The sequence below is a fragment of the Panthera onca genome, chromosome E2, assembly GCF_046562875.1.
Source record: "Panthera onca isolate mPanOnc1 chromosome E2, mPanOnc1 haplotype 2, whole genome shotgun sequence".
Lineage (NCBI taxonomy): Eukaryota > Metazoa > Chordata > Mammalia > Carnivora > Felidae > Panthera > Panthera onca.
The window spans coordinates 7058154-7068038 of NC_138353.1; the positions used below are offsets into that span (position 1 = coordinate 7058154).

Consider the following 9885-nt stretch of genomic DNA (forward strand, 5'->3'; position numbering starts at 1 on the left):
GAAAGAGACAATAAAACAGTTATCATTATTCATGTGTGTGAGAGAAAAGGGGTTCCAAAGGTATGTGATGTTAGGGGTTAGGGTCAAGACAAATCAACATCTTGGTGCCAAGCAGGCAGCCCTTCCCTGCTGGCACCGTATTTGTCTACCTTAACTTTTCTAGGGACTAAGATGAATGGGGCATGCCACCTCAGGCTTAACAAGGCATATTTCTCGCTAGCAAACCTGGGACGCTTTAGCCCTGCAGCTGCGGCTCTCCGCCTCTACCAGTTCTCAGAGGCTTTCGTCCTGTGAAAGCGGCTTTCCGCCCTAAGCCTTGTGAACCCATTGGTGCAAGTTCAGAGAATTCTTAAACTTATCCCCCCACATCGCATGAGTCAAAGAAGAAATCGTTATTTTTCCAACTTTGCATTCTAACAATTTTTAAGTATAAAAAGGTTGAAAGTCTAAATAATGATGAGGCCTATGTACCTACAAAATAGGTTCAGCAACTTCACCATTTTGTTATGTACCTATTTTCCATTTAGTTACCTACCTGTTTATCTTTTCAGAATCCTCTGGTCATAAAGATACTATCACATCTATATTATCATACAACCCCTACATAATCAAAACATCATTACTAAACCTAAGAAATTAAACAGTGAAAGTTAAGCCACTGGGGATTCCCTAAGTAATAAGAGCCATAAATGTGTACACCAGGAGACTTGGCTGCCGCCTGACGACAGGTCACATTAACATGACTAGTCCCATTTGGGCCTGGGTCTCCACTTTGTCGTTGGGAAGATGACAAAATACTCTTCCTGCGTGTTGAAGAAGCATTTAAAGCCAAGCCTTTATGTGACATCTCCAACCCAGATAGGTTGGAGGCGTCCAGGTGAAGTCTACTGTTCTTTGATGGAGTAACTTGAACTCTTGTTTCCCAGGATGTGTCACAGACTGTGGAGTTTGGGGTAGGGCTGGTTGGTATGATCAGCGGAGCCTGGCAGACAATTCCAGAAATGCAGTAGTTCCGATCTGCACTTTTTCTGGCTTTAGCATTCACAACAGTTCCCCGGCTCTGCTGCGGCCGGGCGCCTCGGCCACGTGCAGAGCTCCCCCGCCCCCCTCCACTGGGCCCCCTTTCTCAGGGTCAGGCACGCAGCCCGCCCTCACAGTTGGCTTTCCCCTCCTACTGGCCCCGGTGTCTCCTTTCCCTTTTCCTCTTCCACAACCTCTATACGAATACCCTAGAGTTACCTCTCTTCAACGCACGGGTCTACTGTGTCCCCCAGAGCCCGCTGCCCATCATCAGAAGTCTCGGATTCCGCTACCAACCCTCCTGCTGGAGGTGCCCACCCGGGAGGCGCTGCGCATCGGACGCGCTACTGAGCATGCGTAGCGGCTCCCGGAGGCGCGGCGGACAGGACGCGATACTGAGCATGCGTGGCGGCCCGGGCGGGCTGCAGAGGCGCGGGCCTGTAAGCGAGGGGGCGAGACAGAGCGGGAGAAGTGAGCGGAGGCCTCAGACCCGCATGTATTTCAAGACAACCGCTCCCATTGTGAAGCCGCTCAGTGCGGGCAGCAGCATTACTTGCCGTGTATCCACGGCCCTGAATTCCAGCGTTTGGGAAGATGCGGCCCTCTTATGTCCGCGTGCCCAAGAGTGAGCGGCAAAGGTGGTCGGCGCGGGGTGCGCCGGAAACGGAAGTGTCGTGTGCCGTTTTTTTAAACCTCGGGTGATGGGCTAAGTCTGTAGTGCTTGCTTAGAGGGGCGGCGCCTAACAGTGCTTGGGCAGGGTGGTGGTGCGGTCAGTAGTTGGTGAAGGCAGCCTGGGGGCGTCTGGCGATGGGTTAAGGGATCTGTGATGAGTGAGGGGAGAGGAGACTTCGGGGTGAGAGCAGGTGTCACGGGAGTACGTCAGCGGGGCTTAGGGATAACTCCATGGGGTCTTTTTTTGTTTTTGTTTTTATTTACTTTGAGAGAGAAAGCGCAAGCAGGGGAGGGGCAGAGAGACAAGAAGATTGTGCACTGTCGGTGCAAAGCCCAACACGGGGCTGGAACTCATGAACCGTAAAATCATGACCTGAGTCTGAGTCTGCTGCTTAATGAACTGAGCCACCCGGGCGCCCCTCCCTGGGGACTTTTGGTGGTCTATGGTTGGCTGCGAGAGTTCGCGATAAGTTAAATGCCGTGGGTTTTTGAATGGGGTGACTTGGTTCAGGGTAAGATAGAAGAGTGGGCTTGAGTGATTGTGATGTGGGGAACAAAGGCAAAAGAAAAAATTAAATGTCTTTATAACTTACAGCCCATTGGCAAGTCCTTGAAATAGGCAGAGTGACTGTTTTCCAAGAGGTCAGCTGCCTGGATGTTGACACTTTGCTAAGGGCAAAAGGCAATCTTAGCATTATCCCAAACCCCCAGGATCCTGTGTGCCTACTTAAAACATATAGAAATTCCTTTGGAAGCTTCCTTTATTTCTACCTCCCAAGATGCATGTTAGCCATCATTCTCTAAGTATATGGCCCACTGATTCACAGCTGAAGGGTCTCATGACTGAGGGTTTACTAAACAGTCATTTATTACTGGTTAGTCATTTTCCTAACCACAGCTACCCCCTCAAGGTCCTGGAAACCTTGTTTCCAAAATTCTTGGAGGCTTGTGCTGTCCCTAATGCCTTTAGGACTCTAGTGCAGCTCTCTTCCTGCCCACGTGTCCTGTCCAGTGCTTTAATAAAGCAGTTCTTTTGCACCGACGTCTCAAGAATTCTTCCTTGGCCCTCAGCTCCAAATTTCAAGATTTCCACATCAATTGGACAGCCTTATTTATGTTTGTGATTGGGTAGCTTGTTGGGGTATGCACAGGTCTGAGAAGTGCAGTGAATTGGGAAGGTCTTGATGGACAGAGGGTTTCAGTAATTTGAGTCCACCACCTGGGAAGATGGGAGCAGGCTCTTTGGCGGTATGATTCTCACAGCTGACACACAGTTTGGTCCATCATATCCAATCTCCTACTCAAGGTCCGTTTTCGACTCTCCTTTGACCTCAAGTCCTACTCTCCTCTTATTCTATGAAAAATGAAAATACTTTGAAGTGATTAGATTAATCTGCAAACTATGTGTGTTATGAAAGTCAAAAAGCTTCTGCCTTTTTTACTTTTGAGTTTTGTAAATTTCACTTGAGTATTTCCTTTGTGGTTGATCATGACACAGGTAGTGAGAAACAAGCCAGTTCCCCATCCCCCCATATATGCTACCTAGAGATAACAATTGTTAAATTTTCATTATTTTTTAAGGCTTTTTATGCATTTTGAAAAGTTATTAATTGAACAGTTTCTTAAAACTAAGTTTATCATGTATGCATTCCCACATTCTTTTAAATTTATTTTTTAAGTTAAAAAATACTTTTAGTATTCCATTAAGTGAATGTACAATGGAATTTTGACTGGTGTCGCATTAAAACCCAGGGACACTTGGGTGGCTTAGTTGGTTGAGCCAACTTGATTTCGGCTCACATCATGATCCCAGGGTTGTGGGATCGAGCCCCATGTTGGGCTTTCTGCTGAACGTGGAGGCTGCTTAGAATTCTCTCTCTCCCTCTCCTGCCTTCTCCCTGGTGCTCTCTCTCTAAAAAAAAATAATAATAAAATTTAAAAAGAACTAAACATAAATTTGGGCAAAACAATCTATACTTTAAAAAAATGTTTTTTGTTTATTTTTCAGAGAAAGAGATAGAGTGCAAGTGGGGGAGGAGCAGAGAGAGAGAGGGAGACACAGAATCCAAAGCAGGCTCCAGGCTCTGAGCTGTCAGCACAGAGCCCGATGAGGGGCTTGAACCCACGAACTGTGAGATCGTAACCTGAGCCAAAGTTCGACACTTACCCGACTGAACCACCCAGGCACCCCTACTTTTAACTTAATACAAATTGGTCTCTCTCTCCAGCTCCTCAAGAAAATTTTCTGGTTTAATTATGTGCTGGATATTTTTGTTGTCTTTAATAATTTTTACTGTTGTTTTAGTCATCAATGTAACTTGAATTTTCTGAAATGTTTTTCATTATCTTGATGTTTTTTATTTAATTGTTGTGGCGAATTATGTTTATTGGCTTTAGGATTTTTTTTTTTTTTTTTAGTTTTTATTTATTTTGAGAGAGAGAGAGAGCACAGGTGTGTGAATGTGAGCAGAAGAGGGAGAGAGAGGGTGAGAGAGAGAATTCCAAGCAGGCTCAAGCAGGGGAGGGGCAGAGAGAGAGGGAGATACAGAATCCAAACCAGGCTCCAGGCTTTGAGCTGTCAGCACAGAGCCCAACGCAGAGCTCGAACCCACAAACCGTGGTGTCATGACCTGAGCCAAAGTCGGACGCTTAACTGACTGAGCCACCCAGGTGCCCCCTAACTTTAGAACTTTATTTTATTAAAAAAATTTTTTTAATGTTTATTTATTTTTGAGAGAGAGAGCACAAATGGGGAAGGGGCAGAGAGAGAGGGAGACCTAGAATCTGAAGCAGGCTCCAGGCTCTGAGCTATCAGCACAGAACCCGACGAGATCATCACCTGACCTGAAGTCAGATGCTTAACCAACTGAGCCACCCAAGTGCCCCAACTTTAGGATTTTAAATGAACTCTGTACTCCTGGGGTAAATACCCTGATGACATCCTAACTTTAGGATATTTTAACTTTTAGGGGCCCTAAGTTTAGGGTTTTTTTTTTTTTTTAATGTTTATTTATTTTTGAGAGAGAGAGAGACAGAAACAGCATGAGAGGGGAAGGGGCAGAGAGAAAGGGAGACACAGTATCCGAAGCAGGCTCCAGGCTCTGAGCTGTCAGCCCAGAACCTGACACAGGGCTGGAACCCATGAACCACGGGATCATGACCTGAGCCAAAGTCGGACACTTAACTGATTGAGCCACCCAGGCGCCCGTAACTTTAGGTTTTAAATCAACTTTGTACTCCTAGGGTAAAACCCTTGATGACATCCTAAATCAGCTTTTGCTAGATTTGATTTCTCCTCCTCCCTCTCCACGTTATCCTCCCCCTTCTCTGCCCCTCCTCCTCCTGGTGCAAAGGGATGGTTTGGTAAAGCATGGGGACAGGATCTGTGGGCAGAAAGAGCTGCCGATTTATTATTCTTTTACATAGTGTCACTAGTGTTCATGTATGAGATTTGCCTGTAGTTTTATTCTCTTGGACTGTTCTCAAAACTCAGTTTTTACCAGTTATTGTATGTTTCCCAATAGACTATACTTGTGAAGTTGCACGTTTTAATATATATTCAAAGACTCAAATTTTAATATAACTGTACTGTACTGAGACAGTAAAAACCTTGGGAACAAGCTTCTATGCCCCTGGGAAGCTCCGTGCTGGCCATTACCACTTCTCTTGCAGAGCAAGACACCAGCTAAGGATCAGAGCAAACTAGTCTGAGACACAGTGTCTGCTAGATTTGATCTTTTACTGACTTTTGCCCTCATTATAATGGTAAAAATCACATGCAAGGGGTGGAGATTTTAACATGTTAGACACATAACACATGAAGAAGTGTGACCTTTAAATTTTTTTTAATGTTTATTTATTTATTTTTGAGAGACAGAGACAGAGCATGAACAGGAGAGGGGCAGAGAGAGAGGGAGACACAGAATCCGAAACAGGCTCCAGGCTCCAAGCTGTCAGCACAGAGCCCGACATGGGGCCCGAACTCACAAACCATGAGATCATGACCTGAGCCAAAGCTGGACACTCAACCAACTGAGCCACCCAGGCGCCCCAGAAGTGTGACCTTTAAATGCACAGGTATAAATAACGTTTTCCCACCTAAGTTTCTTTAAAAATTTTCCCTGACCTCTCCTTGAGCTCAGCTTGAGGATTCCTCCCTTAGTGCTGCCTCCCTTATGCTCGAGCATAAGCCCCAGTAAAGCCTTCCCTTGTGCTTTAAATTCTGGGTCCAGCCTCATTTCCATCGTTGCTGGAAATGGACTTGAGTCTGGTAACGGTACGTGGGAAAGTCATCAATCCATAAGTATGCTTAGGATGTCCTTGGGAATATTAATAGCATCTAAGCCTTGGACACTGTATTTCCAGAGCCTTTGGATTAAACCAAACACTTAAGGCTATTTTTGTTCCCAGAAGCCTGATCAGAATCAGCAGAAAGCCTAGCCTGGAGTTCCATGTGAGGATACGGCCTCGACAATAAAAGCAGAGATTCAGGACCTGGAGTTAACATGCCATCTAACATAAGTATTCCCCTTAAATCCACAGGTCTCACTTTCTGGGAAAAGACAGATTACGTAATGTGAGGACGTAGCATTCCCGAGTAAGCGGTGCCTTGTCACTGACGGTTCTCTTGACCGGAGAGTTCATACCAAGATTCAGAGAAGAGCTGGAAGAGTCCTTTGGGCAGATGTTGGACTCACTGGCCATTTCCCAAGAGCAGCTGAAAATGACCAAGTCCTAGGTGAGCTGTCTTTCCAAAGGATTTGGGGAGATTTCTAAGAATGTGCACAATTTTGAGAGCAACACTATGTGCACATAATAGTCACGTGGGAAAAAGCATGGACGAGAAGATAGAAGATTAAGACACAGCCAGGTGGAGCCTACATAGATCGTGGGTGAGAGCGCTTAACGTTGAAACATTGCCGCGTGAACCATACAGTCCAGAGCAGGGTTGCTGATTTTCCGCTGGTGCGGATGGCAGCCGTAATCAAAAGAGAAACGGGCATTTTTATGAAGTACATTTTCCATTAAGACAGTTCTTCACAGTCAATAAATGCTTTCTGTCACTTAGGCAACAAGGTCTTCATCAAAAACCAAAAGAGTCGCCAAAACTCCGTATCACCAGTCCCTCCTCCCTCTCTTATTTGAACCCACTTCAGTTGCTTTTAATCCCCTCCTTCCTCCAAAAGTGGTTTTTATCAGGATCCTCGGTGACTTCCTGTTGTTAAATCCCATGCTCAGTTTTTACTGGACCTTCCAGCAGCATCTAACATTGTCGATACTTCCTTCTTCCTTGAAGTACTCTTGTCGTTTGGTGTTCAGAACGCCATGCTCTCTCGGTGTTTCTGCCTTATTGGCCACTTCTAGGGTTCAACTTCTTTTTGTAATTTGTCTTGTTTCCCAATCCTTTTATCTTGTCTCATGGCTCATTCCCTGCATCTTTTGTGTCTGTACCTTCTCCTTAGTGCTCTCATCTCGTGTCACAGTTTGTTTATTTATTTATTTATATTTTATTTTATTATTATTTTTTTTAATATATGAAATTTATTGTCAAATTGGTTTCCATACAACACCCAGTGCTCATCCCAAAAGGTGACCTCCTCAATACCCATCGCCCACCCTCCCCGCCCTCCCACCCCCCGTCAATCCTCAGTTTGTTCTCAGTTTTTAAGAGTCTCTTATGCTTTGGCTCTCTCCCACTCTAACCTCTTTTTTTTTTTTTTTCCTTCCCCTCTCCCATGGGTTTCTGTTAAGTTTCTCAGGATCCACATAAGAGTGAAACCATATGGTATCTGTCTTTCTCTGTATGGCTTATTTCACTTAGCATCACACTCTCCAGTTCCATCCACGTTGCTACAAAAGGCCATATTTCATTCTTTCTCATTGCCATGTAGTATTCCATTGTGTGGTGTCACAGTTTAAACTGCACTCATGCCGATGGCTTCCTCTTTCTGTCTCCAGCCTGCACTTGTCCGCCAAGCATCACCTCCTGTACCTTACTGCCTCCTTGACATCTCTAAGGTGCACATCTCTACAGGTGCGTCCATTTTGCCATTTACCAAACCAAGCTCTGAATCTCCCCTGAAGCCTGTTCCTTCCACAGTTTCCCTCTTTCAATGAATAGCTTCTCTTAAGCTTCTCAGATGAGGGGTCAGCAAACTTCTGTGAAGGGCAAAATAATAAGCCTTTGTGGGCCAGACAGTCTCTGCTGCAACTACTCAACTCTGCCACCACAGCACAACAGCAGCCATAGCGGACACATCTCCACTTCTCGCACTTTCATCGGTCTCTGTGTTTCCCATCATGCGAGGGCAAATCCTGTTGGTTCTGTTTACAAAGCCAAACTCAGATCTGTCGCTCTTCCTTGCCACAGCACTACCCTAGTCAGAGCCATCGTCATCGGTCACTTGGACCACTGCAGCTGCCGCCTCACTGTTCTTGCTCACATTCTTGCTGTGTCACAGGCTCCTGTCCAGACCCTTGGTATTTTCTTATAAATTTTGTTTATTTTTTAAAACAGTATTTTAAAATTATTTTATTTTAGAGACAACTCGCAAAGGGTGGGGCAGGGGGGCAGAGAGAGAGAGAGAGAGAGAGAATCCTGAGCAGGATTCTGTGCTTAGTACAGAGCCCGCCACAGGGCTCAATCCCACAACCCTAGGATCATGACCTGAGCCGAAATCAAGAATCAGACGCTCAACCAACTGAACCACCCAGGAGCTGCTCTTGTAAATTTTAGAATCAGCTTGTCGGTTTCCAGAAAACACCTGCTAGAATATTGGTTTTATTGCATTGGCTCTATTAATTTGGGGGATAATCAACATGCCTGTACAGTGGAATTTTCTAATCCAAGACATGGCATATTCTTGCCTTTATTCACATTTTCTTTAACGTGTTTCAATAGAGTTCTATGGTTTTCAATATTGAGGTCTTGCACATCCTTTTAAGAATTATTTCTAGGCAGGGGTGCCTGGGTGGCTCAGTCGGTTGAGCGTCTGACTTCGGCTCAGGTCACGATCTCACAGTCTGTGGGTTCGAGCCCCACATCGGACTCTGTGCTGACAGCTCAGAGCCTGGAGCCTGCTTCGGACTCTGTGTCTCCCCCTCTCTCTGCCCCTCCCCTGCTCATGCTCTGTCTCAAAAATAAATAAAAACATTAAAAAAAATTTTTTAATTAAAAAAAGGAATTATTTCTAGGCATTTGCTGTTTGATACTATTATGAGTGGATTATTATTTAATTTCATTTCCTAGTAGTTGGCTACTGTTGAAATACAGTTGGTTTACTAATACTGATCTTATGGTCAGTGACTTTGAGAAATTCATTTATGAATTCTAATAGTTTATAATTCTTACGGATTTTCTACTTTCCAAATCACGTCCTCTGTGAATGATAAATTTCTTCCTAATTCTTTTGCCTCTTACTTATTTTTCTTGCCCAGTTGCACTGGCAGGGCCTTCAGTACCATTTGAATAGAAATGGTGATAGGCATCCTTGCCTCATTCTTAACCTCCGTGCAAAGACTTTTAATAATTCACCATTAAATGTAATGTTTGCTTTAGGTTTTATATGGATTTTTTTTGAAAGAGAGAAAGAGAGAGTGCACATGTGCAAACAGGGGAGGGGCAGAGAGAGAGAGGGAGAGAGAGAATCCCAAGCAGGCTCTGCATTGTCAGCATGGAGCCCGATGTAGGGCTCGATCTCACAAACCATGAGATCATGACCTGAGCCAAAGTCAAGAGTCAGACGCTTGACTGAACCACCCAGATGCCCCTATGGATATTATTTTTTCAGATTAAGGCAGATTACTTATATTCCTAATTTGCTAAGTGTTTTCATCATTAAAGGGTGTTAAATTTTACTATGTGCTTTTTTTCTAGTATTTTTTTGATGTTTTGTTATAAAAAATTTCAGATGTACAGAAAAGTTGAAAGAATTTTACAGTGAACACCCATATACCAACCAACTAAATTCTATAATTAATGTTTTACTTGCTTTATCAGCTATGTGATACTGTGATTCATAAGAAATATGCATTTGGTCATTCAGTCAACCAAAATACATTTTTCATGTATATTTGGTCTTATCCACAGTTCCTGGCTCACAGCTCCCCAGATCCTTGGAATTTCCTAAATACTGAGAGTGATAACAGTGTCTTTTGTTATGTGAATGATGACTTCTTGGAAGCCTCCAAGG

The 9885-nt window shown here is 44.4% G+C and overlaps 1 long non-coding RNA gene across 1 annotated transcript; it reads left to right on the top strand.

The window, feature by feature from the left end:
- The first annotated feature begins 5237 nt into the window (after window positions 1-5237).
- LOC132691276 (uncharacterized) lies at window positions 5238-9885 on the top strand. Its single transcript, XR_009615683.3, has 3 exons — window positions 5238-5770; window positions 6236-6431; window positions 9783-9885. It is a non-coding gene; the product is annotated as an uncharacterized LOC132691276 (long non-coding RNA).